Below are 18776 nucleotides of genomic sequence, written 5' to 3'. Positions count from 1 at the left end.
TATTGATGCGCTTTGAGAATCACGGTAGCTTATATGAAGTTTCCTACATATTTGGGTTGCCCAGACAAAAGCCCTCTTTAGGTGAATGTTATTTGAGTTTACGATTCACCTTAATCTAGATAATTTGTGTTTATTGTTGTTCAAGGAATTGAATGGTCAGGAAAATGGAGTTCTCATAATTTTAGATTTAACCTAGTCCTTATCTTAAAATTTTTCTTGCCTTATATAAAGCAGTTCATAAAACCTATCTTGTCATCTCAGGCCAAACTAAAAGCTATTTTTAGTACGTATAATTAACCTAATTCTCAGAAAAGGAGCAGGCGTGGGGGAATGGCCAACGTTGAAACAAGTGTGGAAGCTCTCAAAAATTGCTTTTCTGAAATTAATGTTACCAGCCTCAATATAGCATTTGAAGTTGTTGTTTTTAGAATCTTGGACCTAGTTACTCAAATCTAGGGCTGAGTTTGTAAGGGTTAAATAGTTTGTGGATTCAACATGAATATTTCCAAGGTTGTCCTAACTTCAAACGTTAGATCAGCTTATTTGAGAAGCTGGAGGTGTGTTACTATGCAGAAACTTGGAGAAGTAGTTAGAGAGAAATACAGAATCCATCCCATTGGGGAACCGTCTTTCAGCTTCTCACATCTACTGCCCTTGTTTGATGTTATCACAGCATAGTATTCCAAAAGCTGTTTCTATACATAGCATCTTTATGTTTATAGTATAACTATGGAGAAGTTTTGTTTAAATCTTTAAAAAAATTTTTTTCAAAGAATTGTTGCCAAGCTTATTCCCCATCTTTTGACTTTTGTTTGAATCTTTGTCTTATTTCAAAGGCTGAGAGCTGTTACCCAATTGAGCCTTGAATTATAAAAGTCCAATATTTTTGAAATCGTAAAATTAAAAAATCTTTTTAAATTAAAAGATTCTTATGTTTTAAATTTTGGACTTATCACGTCTTACGGATCAAAATAGCACATTCAGTTTTTGGCAGCTTCTGTCCTGCCCATGCCAATAAAAGCAGCACCATATGGTGTGACTGCTGTCCCACTAGGAAACCCACACCCTGTGGAGCCGTTGCCTGCCATGAAGCAGAGCCACTGCTCCCCATATGCTTAGCTTTTTAAGCCAACATATTGACCAAGATATATTAAGATTCCAGGACATCCTATCAGTTGAGTCTTGTAGCCCTCTTTCCTACCAGCTTTAACATTTGACCACATTATGAAAATACATAATCAAAACTTTATGGAAGCTCTTAGCCAGCCTCAGAAAGAAGCTTTTGAGTGACTACCGCAAGAAACGAAAATATGTACCTTTTAGAATACAGTCAGTGTTTCAGTGCTCCTTAACTGCTAGTACCCCACCGCAGCTATCTCCTCTCTCGCTTACCCCCCTCCCCCGACCAAACACCCAGAAGGAAAAGGGTTTGCAAATAATAATCTTAGGTGTTGGTCTAAGTGTAGGAAGATGGGCTGAAAGTTGTAGTTCTCTGTGATGGAAAGAGTTTAGAATGTGACAGAAAGAGGGAATAATTGCTGTTCTACTCACTTCTGTGTATTTTGTCCTTTGTTGAATAGGTGTACAGTGTTTTCCAAATAACCACCCTCTGCTGCCTGTTCTTTGTCTCTTTTATGCTGGAGCAGCCATTTAGTTCATTGTAACCTTCATTCAAACATTTCTCTACCTTATAAAATTACTGTTAAGGCTTTCCAGTATAAAATTACCTAATTCTTCTGAAAATAAAGGCACACAGCTAAGTTTTGTTCATCATATAGATTATGTCTGTAGTTTTCAATAACTTTACTTAGTTATTCTTGAAACATATATTATTGATCATTTACTGTGTTAATTGTATTGGGCAATGTGTATATGGAATAGACAAAATTCCACCCTCCAGAAACATATAAGCAGGTTATAATACAGTATAATGCTTTACTGAAAAGATATACAGTATACTATGTTGTATCTTGAGACAGCTCCTGAAATTAAAATTTCTAAAGACTCAAAGGAAAATATAAAACTTTGGTATTAAGTGAAGTGCTTATAAATGTTATTGCCTGGTCTGTCAAAAAAGTGCTTAAAGCTCAGAGAAATTTATAAGGCTGGTTCAAGCTAAGTGACAAATAACTGAAAACTTAAATATCTTTAAATATTTTATGTTACAATATTTCTAAAATTTGAACATCTAATAGTCATGTGTGATTTTTCAAAGTTAAAATTTTGGGAAATTATATTTTTAATTTGAATATGGTGAAGTGTTTTGTTAGTAATGCATATGCCTTATATTTAAATTTCTAGAATAAGAATCTACAGGTATTTTACATTTTGAGGTGTTACTAAATAGGAACGTGGTTTCAATCAGTGTTTTTCAGCAGGAATACTTCTGGCATTTTGGAGGAATCATTTCTCCTTGTGTAGTACTGTTCTATACATTGAAGGACATTTAGTATACTCAGCCTCTTTTTATATTTTTTATATTCATATAAAAAGTTGAATGCCTTCTTAAAACTATTTGACCCAATAACATTGAGGCCGCTTTTATTAAATATAGTGAAGACCAGTAGGTATTTCTGATTTACTGTTTTTAAAAGCAGTAAATGTTAGTTAAAACATTGCCCTCCAAATGCTAGTGTTTCTCCCCCTCCCAAGCTGGTGTGATGAAGAAAAATATCCCTTCACATTTCCACATGTACCTCGTTGGGAGTTGACCATCTCCTGTTACATAATACTTTCGCTTTCTGTACATGTGTACAAAATGTTACTTTCTGAACTTAAGAGAATTGCCCTGAACTTTAATAGATAAAACATCTCTCTTTCTTTTTAAAATCAGAACACATGCTTAGTTGTGTATGGGCGGGGTTTCCAGCTGGCTTGGCGCAGGAGCAGATAATTTTGTTTACTGTAAATCTCAGCAAACATTTTCTCACACTAGTGACAGTAGCCACATCACAATGTGGAAGACGCAATACTCAACCTGATTTTTTTTTTAACAGCTTTATTGAAGTGTATTTTACGTATCACAGAAACCACCCATTTCAAGTTTACATTGATTTTTAGCAACTTTACTGAATGGTGTAATCATCACCATAAATCAGTTTTAGAACATTTTTATCACCCCAGAAATATGTTTCATGCCCATTTATAGTTAATCCCCATTCATTCCTTTACCTAGACTCTACCAATCTACTTTATGTCTCAAAATCTGCATTTTGGGACATTTTATATAAATGGAATCATCAACATGTGACCATTCCCTTCTTAAAACATTTCTCTGTGGCTTCCCTGTCAGTCTTGTTTTTCACTCACCTCCTCAGTCAAGGGCTTGAATGTTCTATCAAGGGTTCTGTTCTCACTCAGCCTAGGTGATTTCATTCTGACCTAAATGTGATGATTACCATATCTCTATCACTAGCCTAAATCTCTTTCCTGAGCTCCAGACACATATTGCCAACTACACCTGCAGGGTATGTCCACAGGCACCTCAGCCTCAACATCTCTGAAACTGAGCTTAGTACCTGCTAATACAAGCCTACTGGGCCTGAATTTCACTTTTCAGGGAAAGTACCACCTTCCACTTTGTTCCCCAACTTGTAAAGTAGGGCAGCCATCATCCTTCCTTCTTCATTCCCTCACTTCCACATCCAATAAGTTACCAACTCTGAAATTACCCTTTAAATACCATATACACTGATGAATACAGTCAACCTGAGTTTAGGTAGTGTAAGTATGCCATGTGGTTTGGGTCAAGAATCTGTAGAGATTCTAAGCAAGATCAGGCCTTAACAGGAGGTGTAGTAAATTTTCACCCATTTTAAGTTTTGAGATTCACAAGAATAAACTCAGCACACTTAGTAACAAGGGATCTTTAAGAAGTTTCAGAATTCTTTAATTTTATTATAATTTTTTATTTTAATTTTTCTTTAAGTTTTTAAAATAAAAGTTACACATAATTCAAAGAATCAACGGATTCTACAGTATTTCTTTTTTCCTAAATAAATAAATAAATTTATTTATTTAATTTTGGCTGCATTGGGTCTTTATTGCTGTGCGTGGGCTTTCTCTAGTTGCTGTGAGTGGGGGCTACTCTTCATTGAGGTCCACGGGCTTCTCATTGCGGTGGCTTCTCTTTTTGTGGAGCATGGACTTCAGTAGTTGTGGACTGCAGGCTCTAGAGTACAGGCTCAGTAGTAGGGGTGCAAGAACTTAGTTGCTCTGGCATGTGGGATCTTCCCCCACCAGGGATCAAACCCATGTCCCCTGCATTGGCAGGCGGATTCTTAACCACTGCACCACCGGGGAAGTCCCCCCTTTTTTAGGGGGGAAAATATTTATTTATTTATTTATGCTGCACCCGGTCTTAGTTGTGGCACACGGGATCTTCCTTGCCGCATGTGGGCTTTTCGTTGCTGCATGTGGGCTTCTTAGTTGCAGTATGCAGGCTCCCTAGTTGCAGCATGTGGAATCTTTAGTTGTGGCACACGGGATCTTTAGTTGCAGCATGCAGGATCTAGTTCCCTGGCCAGGGATCAAACCCAGGCCAACTGCATTGGGAGTGTGGAGTCTTAGCCACTGGACCACCAGGGAAGTCCCTACAATGTTTCTTAAGGCATGTAGCAATCTGTATTTCCCTTTATAATTTTTTTTTTAAATTAAGGCTAAAACAGAGATTCTTTTGGCTTTTACCTCCCCACTCCCAGATACTCTAAGCAATGTTTTCCATTTTTCTATAGAACAGAAGAATAATTTACAGTTTTCTCACAAAACAAAATTGGTACTCGCATAACAAATTGAATGTCTATTTGCAGTAGTTTGACACAGTTAGGTAGAGGCAGTTCCCTGTTAAGTAAGTAAATAAAAGTAATGTTTTATAACTTTACAAAAGAGTAAAGTTCCTTTCTATTTTATTTAGCAGCAAATTTTAGTTGGATAAAGAGCATTTTAAATTTTATGTAAAATATTTGTTGACTTAGATTTTCAGGGTCCTCATCACAAAGACTGAGTGGACTTTGTGAAGAACATAGTGGAACACGGGATAGAATTAGAAATGAATTGTTAGACTTCAGTAGAAGCTAGTAAGAACGTCTTTCCTAAGCAGCTGTTAAGAAGCTAAGGAAAGGGGTTTTTCTTTCCATGTAGGAGATGGCTTTCCCATTACTTCCTCTTCCCTTTTGAATTATTTTTGTTTGTTGCCCTAGGGAGATAATCATTTTTTGCTCTTAGCTCTGTCTCTCTCTGTCTCTCCTCCAGATCTAATCCATTGGTGTTTTTTCATATGAAAAGTTTTTCCTTAGTCATTTCTAAAAGCTTCACCTGAAGGATGAGCAGTTTCTCCTGAGGGAATTACATTTTAATGAATAAGGGTGATGAATTCCTTTAAAGGTGCACAGAGCAACTCCAGAAATGTAATTCTTGATAATCCTTTCTTTCTCCATCCTAGTGCTATTCCATCAAGAATCCAAAATAGTGGATTTAGTTTTCTGAGAATAGTGCTCTTTGACATCCTTATTTAATAATTGCTTGTCCTGTCCAGCTTAAATTCATAGCATAGTTTTGGTCTTAATTTGGGGATATCTTATTTAGGGAATTGATGTTAAAATGAAAGGCCTGAAAAACAGACCAAAAAGGATGAAGTTTGGGACAAGCTGTTTATTTCATTGTGACCCCAGTGATTGACAGCCTGCCTTTGGAAGTTTAGAGATCAAATAGAATTTCTGTCAACCAAGTAACAAATATTTGTAGAATGCCAGTGTGTGCCTAGTATTGTGTAGCACAGGATGTAATTACTGTCTTCCAGGAACTTCCTTAAATATAAGTTACCTTTTTTTTTTTTTTTTGCGGTACGCGGGCCTCTCACTGTTGCGGCCTCTCCCGTTGCGGAACGTAGGCTGCGGACGCGCAGGCTCAGCGGCCATGGCTCACGGGCCCAGCCACCCTGCGGCATGTGGGATCTTCCTGGACTGGGGCACGAACCCGTGTCCCCTGCATTGGCAGGTGGATTCTCAACCACTGCGCCACCTGAGCAGCCCTTTGTTACTGTTTTTAACTGGGGTACTACCACCTCCAAGGGGGCCAGGGAGCAAAAGAAAACCAGAAAAACTTAGGAATTTTTTTTATTGACGTGTAGTTGATTTACAAATTTGTGTTAATTTTTGCTGTACAGCAAAGTGATTGAGTTATACACACACACACACACACACACACACACACATTCTTTTTTATATTCTTTTCCATTATGGTTTATCACTGGATATTGAATATAGTTCCCCGCTCTATACAGTAGGTCTTTGTTTATCCATTCTATATATAATACTTTGCATCTGCTAACCCCAAACTCCCAATCTTTCCCTCCCCAACCCCGTTCCCCCTTAGCAACCACAAGTCTGTTCTCTATGTCTGTGAGTCTGTTTCTATTTTGTAGATAAGTTCATTTGTGTCATATTTTAGATTCCACATATAAGTGTTATCATATGGTATTTGTCTTTCTCTTTCTGCTTACTTCACTTAGTATGATAATCTCTAGGTCCATCCATGTTGCTGCAAATGGCATTATTTCATTCTTTTTTATGGCTGAGTAGTAGTCCTTTGTATTATGTACCACATCTTCTTTGTCAATTCATCTGTTGATGGACGTTTAGGTTGTTTCCATGTTTTGGGTATTGTGAATAGTGCTGCTGTGAACATAGGGTTGCATGTATCTTTTCAAATTATATTTTTGTCCAGATATATGGCCAGGAGTGGGATTGCTGGATCATATGGCAACTCTGTTTTTAGTTTTTTGAGGAACTTCCATACTGTTTTCCATAGTGGCTACTACAACTTACATTCCCACCAACCGTGTAGGAGGGTTCTCTTTTCTCCACAGCCTTTCCAGCATTTGTTATTTTTAGACTTTTTAATAATGGCCATTTTGATCAGTGTGAGGTGGTACCTCACTATAGTTTTGATTTGCATTTCACTAATAATTAGTGATGTTGAGCATCTTTTTATGTGCCTATTGGCCATCTCTGTGTCTTTGGAGAAATGTCTCTTTTGGTCTTCTGCCCCTTATTCGATTGGGTTGTTTGTTTTTTTGTATTGAGCTGGATGATCTGTCAGAAAAACTTAGGAATTTTTAATGGTGCCAAAATGAACTTACAAGAGACTCTTTTAAACCAGGGAAGTGGATTTCCAATTCCTATGCACTGTTTCTTTGTTTCAGAAGCAGCAACAATTTAGTAAGCAGTCTGATAAATTACTTGGTAAGTCATGGATGTTGAGATCATTTATTCAGTGTCAAGCCTTTTGGAAAGGGAATATTAATACCTTCACTTAACTTTCTTTTCAAACTTCATTAACTGGCTGTTAGACCAAAACTATCCCATATTATTTTATGTTTTAAAATGTGTATTTGGTATTCACAGTGTACTATGATGTAAAATAAACTCTTCTAAAGCTGAAAAAAGAAATGTATATTTGGTAATTTTGAGATGAAGTTTAAAAATTAAAATTCTGGCTAAAGGTTTTTAGTAAGTTACTTAATTAGATGATACTAAGATATCTCGTATGAATTATGTCCTAAATTTTTCTTTTAAAATCTGTCATGAATCACATATTTTGGCTTATGTATATGCTTCTGGATTCTTTATGTTAATGGCATAACTAGACACCAACATTCATAATGTTGTAAGATTCTTAAGCCGACAGATGACTCAGAGTAGACATAAAGGTGTGTACAGTATAGCTTACAACTGAAGTGTGTATTTTATTTTATTAAAAAAATTTTTTTTAAAGTCTTTATTGAATTTGTTACAATACTGCTCCTGTTTTATGTTTTGGGGTTTTTGGCCACAAGGCATGTGGGATCTTAGCTCCCCAACCAGGGACCGAACCCACACTCCCTGCATTAGAAGGCAAAGTGTTAAGCACTGGACAGCCAGGGAAGTCCCTGAAGTGTATATTTTTTGTTTTTAATTGCTTTACAGTGGTGTGTTAGTTTCTGCTTTATAACAAAGTGAATCCGTTATACATATACATATGTTCCCATATGTCTTCCCTCTTGGCGTCTCCCTCCCTCCCACCCTCCCTATCCCACCCCTCTAGGTGGTCACAAAGCACCCAGCTGATCTCCCTGTGCTATGCGGCTGCTTCCCACTAGCTATCTATTTTACATTTGGTAGTGTATATATGTCCAAGCTACTCTCTCACTTCAAAGTGTGTATTTTAAATAAGTCTTAGAATGTTGTATTTTATGGATTTTATTTAGTCCATATTACAGAGAGAAGTCTCAGGTGTAAATGCTTGGATGTTTTCTTCTTGCATACTGAGGTGAAAATAAGGATCATAGAGAGTCTAGGTAAAAGGTTAAAAATATTCCTTGGCACCAAAAGCAAGAGAGAAAGCAATCCAAAATTGACTTTCTACTGTTCCCCTCTCCCCAGTCTTTATTTTTCTTTCTTCTGAAACTGAAACAAAAATATGTTTGAGGTTATTAGATATTAAGTCCTGCTTCTGAATACGTATAGTTAATTATGCCCTACTTAATGCAGAGAGCCTTTCCCCAATCGAGTTCTGTGATGTGGATTAGTTAGTAAGATTTCAGTTGGGAAAATGCTTGTGTGCTTTCTGTGGCTCACTTGTGTTACTTGTTCTGTCCTCTTTCTGTGGTCCATGAGGCATTTGATTTGTATCATGTCAGAATTTAAAATATTATCTTTGATACAGTGAACTTTCCTCCAGTCATAGATCCTTATCTTCTATATTTCTGGTGTAGACTAAAGATTCAGAGACCCTAAATCAAAGGCTTCTATTTTAGACATTAGATTTCCCAGTACTCTTCTGAAGAATAATAACTGTGATGATCAGAATTTTAAAGATACTCTTGTAAGGTCTGAGTGTATTTGAAAGAATTATGGTAGTGTAACCTTGGACCACTTTTGCACTGCTTTGTACCATCTGTTCACAGGTGGCTGTCAGGTGATTTAAAGTAACAAACCCAGACAGATGCGTGGCATTGACTGAATTGTCAAAGGCATCAGTCTTGCTTATTAAAATTGACAGTTGGTGACAAGCAGCATTTACTTTCACAAAATGAATCAACTTGAGTTTGATGTGATGAGAGAAGTGCATTGATTGCCAGCAGTGGGCTAGAAACATTTACCAAGTAAAATTTAGAAAAGCGATTTTAGATGACTAAGAGCCTTGGTTTGTTTGCGTATTTAAAGATACTTGCATCTAAACAGTTGGACTTAAATACAGAGGTTGTTTGGAGCCTTAAAACAGTTGAGTGAACAAAATCAAAACTGTTTAACTTCTGATGTTTACTTAGAAACAAAAACCTAAATGAAGTTCAAAACATATCTAATCTGGATTTGGATATGGATATTAGATTGAGAGATTAGAGTCAGGAGCAAGACAAATTCCACACACACTTATTTGTGCTCAACAAAATTGGTGAAGTGATTTAAAGACTGTTCTTTCCATTAGGATAAGATTTTTCTACCTTAATTTCCTAAATTAATTTATTCCTTTAGTTTATCCTAATGTAATTGAACTACTTAAACTGAAGTTTCCTTCCTATGGCTAAGAATCTATATATCTTAGATTTAAAAAGAAAACCGCTGTTTTTTTCCTTATTTTTGAAATTGGTTTATTTTGGAGTTGGAGCAGTACAAAATTAACTCTTCCAGAAGTATATAATAATAATAAATGTTATTATTTTTATAGATAATATTTATTGTATATTTACAATGAGCACTGAGCTAGGTGCTTTATGTGTTTTGCTCTACTTATCGCTACATGTGTAATAAATACTCTTATTATCCTCATTTATAGGTAAGGAAATTTAGGCTTACAAAAGTTAAATAATTTGTCCAGGGTTACACAGCTAGTACCTGGAAGAGCCCAAATGGACCTCTGATCCCAGGTATGTCTCTCCAAAGTCTATGCTGCATAGCCAGTTCTACAGACTATACAGTAATGAGTGCTCCACGATACCTGGAAGTGTCCTTTGTTTCCATTATTGGCAGTAAATATTTTTTTACTGGAGAAGTAATGCATATTTAAACCACTGACAAACTAACAGTGTTTTAAAACAATAATTCTAAAAGGAGCTGTGATTGTTCTGCCTATCTCCTTTCACCTCTCCCAGTTATTTCTATAACCGTATTTCCCCTTCCTCAAAAAGGTAATTAATTATCTGTTTTTATAGAATCATATTAGATAACCAATTGGAGTCAAAATGTCTTGCTTTTTATTCATTTTCCTACCTATTGTAACTGAAGTGTGGGGAATTATTATATATTCAGGTCATATAGTGGTCATTGGCTTAACTGAAGTTACCAGCAAAAGGATCCTCCTGGTTTTTTGTTCTTTGCACTTTGGTTTCAAATCAATTCTATAATAGAAAATTACCACTTTAACAGGCAAAGATGTGATTTAGAGATTATGGATAATTCTTATTAAATATTGCATCTTTATTAATGTTTATATTAATTTATCAATATTTCCCAAAGTAAGTGTTTAATTTCTATCATTTCAGCCTTTATAGTTTGATATAATGGTAATTATTAACATACAATTAATGTACCTTTGTTCTGCTGACTATAGAATGATATTATCTAAGTAAGAAGAAATATGGAAAACTTCTGAGGATTCCTCTAGATTTTGTGTACATTACTAATGGTGTTAACCCCAGAAGATTGTTTTTAAAATATATCAATTAACTTTTTCCCTGTTCAGCCCTAAATGCCTTTGAACTGGATGTTGAAGGATCTATTGGCATAAAACCTGATGAACTCCTCCAAATTTCACCAATCTGTTAATAAAGCAAAGCTGAATTTATTAGAACTTACTACAGTAAAGGAGAATACCACCTTGACAGGAAGAAGGAAAAAATGGTATATTTAAATGGCTTTGAGATCTGAGGTCAAGTGGCTTTAAAGGGGTTTTTTTTTTGGCCGTGCTGAGCGGCTTGTAGGATCTCAGTTCGTTGCAACACACAGGCTCAGTATTTGCGGCATGCGGGCTTAGTTGCCCCGCGGCATGTGAGACCTTAGTTCGCCGACCAGGGATTGAACCCATGTCCCCTGCATTGGAAGGTGGATTCTTAACCACTGGACCACCAGGGAAGTCCCTGTTCAATAGTGATTTCTTTTGCCCTTTCAGTTTCTTCATGTGTGACTCTCTTTTGAGAGGAGACTATTTATGTGATAACTCTTTGCTATTCCTCTACCACTTTTCAAGTCCATTTAAGCATCCACTGATGTTAAGGTATCAGGTACTCTTCTTCCCCCATTCCAACTTAACACACTCAACTGTTCTTTCTTTTTTTTTTTTGGCTGTATTGGGTCTTTGTTGCTGCACGCAGGCTTTCTCTAGTTGCGGCGAGCGGGGGCTACTCTTCGTTGCCGTGCACGGGCTTCTTACTGCAGTCGCTTCTCTTGTTGCAGAGCACGGGCTCTAGGCGCACAGGCTTCAGTAGTTGTGGCGTGCAGGCTCAGTAGTTGTGGCTTGCGGGCTCTAGAGTGCAAGCTCAGTTGTTGTGGCACACCGGTTTAGTTGCTCCACATCATGTGGGATCTTCCTGGACCAGGGCTTGAACCCGTGTCCCTTGCATTGGCAGGTGGATTCTTAACCACTGTGCCACCAGGGAAGCCCTACTCAAATGTTCTTCATTGGGACTTCCCTGGCGGTCAATACTTCGTGCTCCCGATGCAGAGGGCCCGGGTTCGATCCCTAGTTGGGGAACTAGATCCCACATGCATGCCGCAACTAAGAGTCCACATGCCGCAACTAAGAAGTCCGCATGCCGCAACTAAAGATCCCTCACGCTGTAATGAAGATCCTGCATGCCGCAGCTAAGACCTGGTACTGCCAAAATAAATAAATAAGTAAGTAAGTAAAATATATATTTTTTAAAGTTCTTCATCTCTCTCATCTAACTGAATTTTTATCTCTTGCGCATTCCTGCTTCAAAACTTGCACATCCTTCAGAATTATGCAGTGTAGTTGCAGACTTAATTCAGGTAGAAGGCCAATCCCTGAATCACAGCTGTTCTCTTAAGCAGCACCAATCATCTGAAATGGGTTATACAGAAAGGCTTCTGTACAGTCTGGCAATTCAGCCCTATTGGCTTCTTATCAGGCCAATAAAAGTAAACAGTGCACTCACCACTAGTCAGTATGGAAGAAATGTGGTATTTTTAGATACTTGGGTATGGAGCATGAGAAATTATATTTAATTTCAGGACTTTTTTTGCATCCTGTAATCTTTCTTTTTTGTATGTATTTATTTTTGGCTGTGTTGGGTCTTCGTTTCTGTGCAAGGGCTTTCTCTAGTTGTGGCAAGCGGGGACCACTCTTCATCTCAGTGCGTGGGCCTCTCACTGTCGTGGCCTCTCTTGTTGCGGAGCACACGCTCCAGACGCGCAGGCTCAGTAGTTGTGGCTTATGGGCCTAGTTGCTCCGTGGCATGTGGGATCTTCCCAGACCAGGGCTCGAACCCATGTCCCCTGCATTGGCAGTCAGATTCTCAACCACTGCGCCACCAGGGAAGCCCCATCCTGTAATCTTATATCCATTTTTTGGTTTTATCTTTTCACAGTTATAGAAGCAGCATAGTTGGATTGGAGGTAATAAGCTACATTGATAGAATCATTCCAGATTTACTGGGTATAAACATTAATAGTATTGTCAGATGTCTGGAAATTTTGTCTCTATTTTAGTCTCCTTTCCCACTTTACATTTGGCTGTAGTAGCCACTGTTTTGACACATTTTTACCTATATTCAGCTGTTCCAAATCATCTGAGATGGCAAATAAAGAGTATAAAAGGTACTGTATTAAAATTGACGTTCTGTTCCTTTTCTTTCCCTTCTAGTTTTATTGAGATATAATTGACATACAGCATTGTATAAGTTTAAGGTATACAGCATAATGATTTGATATATATACATCATGAAGTGATTATCACCAAAGTTTAGTGAATAGCCATCATCTCTTAGAAGTACAAAATTAAATAAATAGAAAATTTTTTTTTTCTTGTGATGATAATCTTAGGATTTACTCTCAACAACTTCCATGTATAACATAGAGCAGAGTTAATTATATTTATCATGTTGTACATTACGTCCCTAGTACTTATTTATTTTATAACTGAAAGTTTGTACCTTTTGATTGCCTTTGTCCAATTCCTCTTACCCTCCCCACCCCCTGCCCTTCTTCTCTGGTAACGACAAATCTGATGTCTTTTTCTATGAGTTTGTTTTTTAATATGTTTGTTCTTGAAATATAATTGACCTACAACACTATGTTAGCTCCTGTTATACAACATAGTGATTCAATGTTTCTCCTCATTCCCAAATGATCACCATTATAAGTCCAGTGGCATATGTCACCATACAGAGATATTACGTGGTTAGTGACTATATCCCCCACACTGTACATTTCATACCCATGACATTTATTTTGCAACTGAAAGCTTGTACCTCTTAATACCCCTCTCCTGTTTCTTACTTCCCCCTACCCTCCTTCTCCCTGGCAGACATCTGTTTGTTCTCTATATCTGTAACTCTGTTTATGTTTTGTTCTGTTTGTTCATTTGTGGGTTTTTTTTAGATTCCACCTATAAGTTATATCATGCAGTGTTTGTCTTTCTCTGTCTGATTTATGTCACTGAGCATAATGCCCTCTAGGTTCATCCATGTCGTTGCAAATGACAAGGTTTCATTCTTTTTTATGTCCGAGTAATATTCCAGTATGTGTGTGTGTATGCACCACATCTTCTTTATCCATTCGTCTGTTGATGGGCACTTAGGCTGCTTCCATATCTTTGTTATTGTAAATAATGCTGCAGTGAGCATAGGGGTGCATATATCTTTTCAAATTAGTGTTTTTATTTTCCTCAGGTAAATACCCAGGAGTAGAATTGCTGAATCGTATGGTAGTTCTATTTTTAAATTTTTGAAGAATCTCTGTACTGTTTCTATAGCTGTTGCATCAGTTTACAATTCCACCAACAGTGTATGAGGATGGCATTCTGCTCACAATTCCTATAATGCTCTTCAGAGAATTTTGTTTTCATCTTTCATTTTAAAACTCCCATGTAACAGTTGATCACACTGGGAAAACTAGGCCATAAAATTGTTAATGTGCTTTTCTTAGAGTAGAACTACCAATGTAGGACTCTTTTATTTTTTTAATACACATTTCTTCTTTTATTTATTTATTTATTTATTCATTTATTTAATTTTGTCTGTGCTGGGTCTTCATTGTTGTGCGCAGCCTTTCTCTAGTTGCGGCGAGCAGGGGCTATTCTTTGTTGTGGTGCGTGGGCTTCTCGTTGCGGTGGCTTCTCTTATTGTGGAACGTGGGCTCTAGGCGTGCAGGCTTCAGTAGTTGCAGCATGCCGTCTCAGTAGTTGCGGCGCATGGGCTCTAGGGCACGTGGGCTTCAGTAGTTGTGGCTTGCCGGCTCTAGAGCGAAGGCTCAGTAGTTGTGGTGCATGGGCTTAGTTGCTCCGTGGCATGTGGGATCTTCCCAGACCAGGACTCGAACCCATGTCCCCTGCATTGGCAGGCAGATTCTTAACCACTGAGCCACCAGGGAAGTCCCCTGTAGGACTCTTAAAAGGGCCAGATTTCCACTTGCCATGTCCCAGAGGATGTTGATATATTCCATATTTCCTCCCCACCACAACCCGATTTGGAATAGACAGTGGTAGAGAAAAAAAGAGAAAAATACGGACTGAGGAGGGTATATCATTAAATTTCCTCGGTGCCCCAACCATGAAGATGTATTCCAGGTATTTTCAAAGGTGTCTGTGTTTATGTCTTAAAGTGGAATTGTCTTTGGTTTTTCTTTTTTTTTCTTCTTTTATGCATGTGGTACAAAATTCAAAAAGTGCAAAAGGGTATATAGTGAAAGTAAATATTTTTATGTGTCCTTTCAGAGATAGTATATACAAATACAATTAAATATGTATGTCATTTATTTTGCATTCTTATTCTTCCGAATGAATGTATTATGGACTACTAGAAAGCAGTAATGTTACTTTTGATGTTTATTTGATCAGATTATATGCAGAGACTGAAGGGCCAGTATTATCTTATATTTGCAAGACCCTCTATAATTTTCAAAGGCCTTTTAAATAATTCTACTCATAACAGCCCTGTGAAGTACGTAAAGCAGGATTTATCTGTTTTGTAGACATGAAATTTGAAGCCTGAAGAATTATGTGGCTTGATCAAGGCTTGTTATGCAATGAATATACAGTGGAACTGGAATCAGAACTTAAGTTTTTTGGCTCCTAATCCAGAATTCTTTCTACCGTGTTTCCTCTCAAACACGATGAAATGAGGGGATCTACTATACGGTGTCTGTTTTTACGAGGTATGAAAAATACTGTGATAACTACTTCAGAAGAATTTTGGTGCTGTATTTTTGTAGTGTTGGCATAGTAGTAGTAGTCATTGCACCCTCACAGTTCAGAGGAAGCATGTCCTTTTTGATGTATTGTCTGCAAAATAGTTTATAAGTGTTAGGCACTTTAGACTGAATAATGCTCTAGGTGCCACTCTTGTAACATGGACACCGAAACTGATTTTATCCAGGAAACTGGGCAATGAAAAACAAGGTCTTTTATCTCTTTACATCTGTGTGCCTGTCGTGGCTGGAAGCCACGTTGATAGACCTGTCCAAGATTCTTTCCCTTGAAGCTTAAAGGGGAATCTGGCCAAGCATTTGGTAGAATGCCTGACTCTTTTTTCTTCCCCGCCCCCCCAAATTAGGACCAAATTGGATTCTGAATTTCTAAGTTGTCTCCTAGGGAGAAAAAAAAGAGTTGGTAGGAGGTAACTTTTTTCTCCTTGCTGATAGTAGGCTCTCATGAGGATGATTTAGTTCCAGAAAAACTCATTCATTCACCATGGTGAAGTGAGGCAGAGTCCTTGCAAGGCCATAATTGGATTTTAAAGCACTTGTCATTACAAAACAATCCCTGTATTTCTTCAGTATTAGGCAGTCCCAAATGGAAGGTTGATGAAAAGGTTGAATGAGCTCTGTATGTGAAAGAAATATCTCTAAACATTCTTTTGAGGATGACCTGTCTCCTACAGTTTATAGGTACCTTTATTTCTGATTCATAATAGAAAAATGGGCGGGGGGGTATGGGGAAAAACTTCACAATATTTCTTTCTTTCTTTTTTTTTGCGGTACGTGGGCCTCTCACTGTTGTGGCCTCTCCCGTTGCGGAGCACAGGCTCCGGACGCGTAGGCCGTCCGTAGCGGCCATGGCTCACGGGCCCAGCCGCTCCGCGGCATGTGGGATCTTCCCGGACCGGGGCACGAACCCGTGTCCTGCATCGGCAGGCAGACTCTCAACCAGTGTGCCACCAGGGAAGCCCCCACAATATTTCTTACAGTACAGAAAATTACTTGGTTTTGTAATTTACATTTTTAATAAACTTTAAGATTTGTAAAATGATAATCCAATGTGTATCCTTTGGGCCATAATGTAATGATGCAGTTTTTGTTCAGTAACTAGATTACTATATTCTTATTTGTCACTCCCTGCTCTGGGCACAGAAGATGATAAATGTTATTAATTTTGAGTGTTTCCATTTGGTCATTTGAACTAGTTTTAGAGTTTTCTTAGGCAAAAATAAGATGTAATTTGACTTTTCAAAGTGAATTTTGGGGCATAACATCTTCATGGATATGGATCAATTCTGTCAATGAGTCAAGAGTTGCTCAGTCTTGTGTGAGCTGTTAAAGTCCAGTAATTAGCCAGGTTATTGTGCTTTCATATTTTCAAAATAGAGCTAAAGCCTCATTGAAGATGAATGAATTAGTACTTGACAAAGCTGCAAGTCTTGCCAGTATTTTTAATCTGTGAGTAAGTATGTTACCTGAACCAGAACAGAATGATTTGCTAATTCCCACTATAACATAGATATAGATATAGATATGGAGATATATATATATATATAATTAGAATTAAAGGCCATTGAGGATATTTTTCATTTTAAAGGTACAAGTTAAGTAAATCTTGACCTCATCATAGTCCCCTGACTGTCCAAGAACCAGGGTTAAATGGGCCCTAATTTGTGTGTGGGGGGGTCTTGCCTGTTTATCTTTTATCCCTTTAAATTGTATCATGTTCCTATAGAAGTAACGTTGAGTAACATTCTTGGTGTTGAGTTTTTGGGCTGTTTCTCTGAACTACACCTAAAGTAGTGCCCTGGTCAGTCTGCTCCAACACCTCCGACCTGGGGAGGAATATGATGATGGTGAGAAGCCCCTTGATGTCTGTTACCCTCCGTGTTGCCAGATGGTCCTGGTGCTGGACTGTCAGAGAAATTACCCATGAGCCCCCAGGATTGGTCTGTGTAATTGATGCTGCCAAACACAGGCACAAATTTTGTACCACCAGTTGAAGATACTGTGTATCTTTGGAGGCCTGACGGTGTGGAAGGACTGCACAGGAAGGAGTGTACGAAGTGTAGACCGCCACTCTTCTGCGAGTCTCAGCTGAAGAACGCTCCCGTGACCTCCATCGTGGATGGAGCAGTAGTCAAGTCTGGCCAGGGTTTTGGGACAATGAAATACATATACCCAGAAACAAGAGCCTCCTGAGAAGGTGGTAATGACCAAATGGACTAAAGAAAGACATGGGCACGTTCAGCTCTGTCACTGTGTCTGCTATTGATGAAGAGGGAGAGAAGATTGAGGCTAGGGAAGTTGCTGACTTGTGTGCACAGAATGCCAAAGTGATTGAAAAACAGTTGGAACGCAAAGTCCTGAGCAACAGGCAGTTGCGAGAGCTGGCTGAACTAGAAGCCAAGAGAGCAAACATGAAAGGGACTTTGACTAACAACCAGTTCAAATGATCAGGACCTTTCTCTGAACCCAGCTGGAAGCAACCATTTAGATCAAGAGGAAAAAGAGCTTTTCTGAGACGACAGGGACTGGTGCCTACCTTTATGCCCCAGCAGAAGGCTTTACGTTGCTTCCCTTTGATTCGCCTAGGTTCAGTGAGGTCTGTGAGTCCATATGATCTGCTTTCTAGAAATGGATTTTTCTGAATCTTTCTGTATATAGTATATAGGTCTTCTGTACTATTTTTTGCCCCTCTGATGTACACTTCTTGAGCTGTGTAAAAACTCTATGAATAGATCAGTGCTTGAGTGTCTCCAGTTTCTAAAGTAGCTGTTCTTATTCCTTCTTCAAAGTTAATAAAATGTTTAAAGATTATTAGAAAGTAATTATACATTATTTACCTACTGTTAACCCCCCCACCCATTGGGGGAGCACAGAGGTAAATAACAGTAAATTGAAGCACCACTCTCTGCACTGAGTTTACCGTAACATATTAATATGGACGATGGCAAACCACTATTGGACCAATGTTGGAATTTTATTAAAATTTTGTAGTTATCTCACCATGTATTCGGAGATGCCAAATATGTAAGCCTAAGAATGGTCACCACAGAGTTCCTCACTTTCTCACTCAGGTCTCTGCCCTCTCTACAGAATATACCTTTCAAACTCCTGCACACCTGGGGTTCACAGCCCCCCTCTCATCTGCCTCAACCTAGACACAGTATTACATCACCAAATCACAACCTCCTTTTAAGGCTGAACTCAATTGTTCCCTCCTCCATTAGACTGTCTCTGATTCTATCATCCTAACTCATGAGGGGTGGCGGTACTTCTTTCGTTCTTTAAGATATCAGCTCCTTCAACTCCACATTCAACTTTGTGTGACCGTTAGGTACAGACTCATGTTTTACCTCCTCT

General features: G+C 38.2%; 1 protein-coding gene and 1 pseudogene across 2 annotated transcripts in view; both read left to right on the top strand.

Annotated features, from left to right (window-relative positions):
* GLG1 (golgi glycoprotein 1) overlaps nucleotides 1–18776 on the top strand; it is a 146774-nt gene that overhangs the window by 50954 nt on the left and 77044 nt on the right. The gene's annotated exons all lie outside the window — the stretch shown is intronic.
* LOC131745258 (STING ER exit protein pseudogene) lies at nucleotides 17201–17866 on the top strand (annotated as a pseudogene).

Source organism: Kogia breviceps, chromosome 18 (assembly GCF_026419965.1).
Source record: "Kogia breviceps isolate mKogBre1 chromosome 18, mKogBre1 haplotype 1, whole genome shotgun sequence".
In the NCBI taxonomy this organism is placed as follows: domain Eukaryota; kingdom Metazoa; phylum Chordata; class Mammalia; order Artiodactyla; family Physeteridae; genus Kogia; species Kogia breviceps.
The sequence above is the reverse complement of the archived record's forward strand: the minus strand, read 5'-3'. Positions and strand labels throughout refer to the sequence as shown.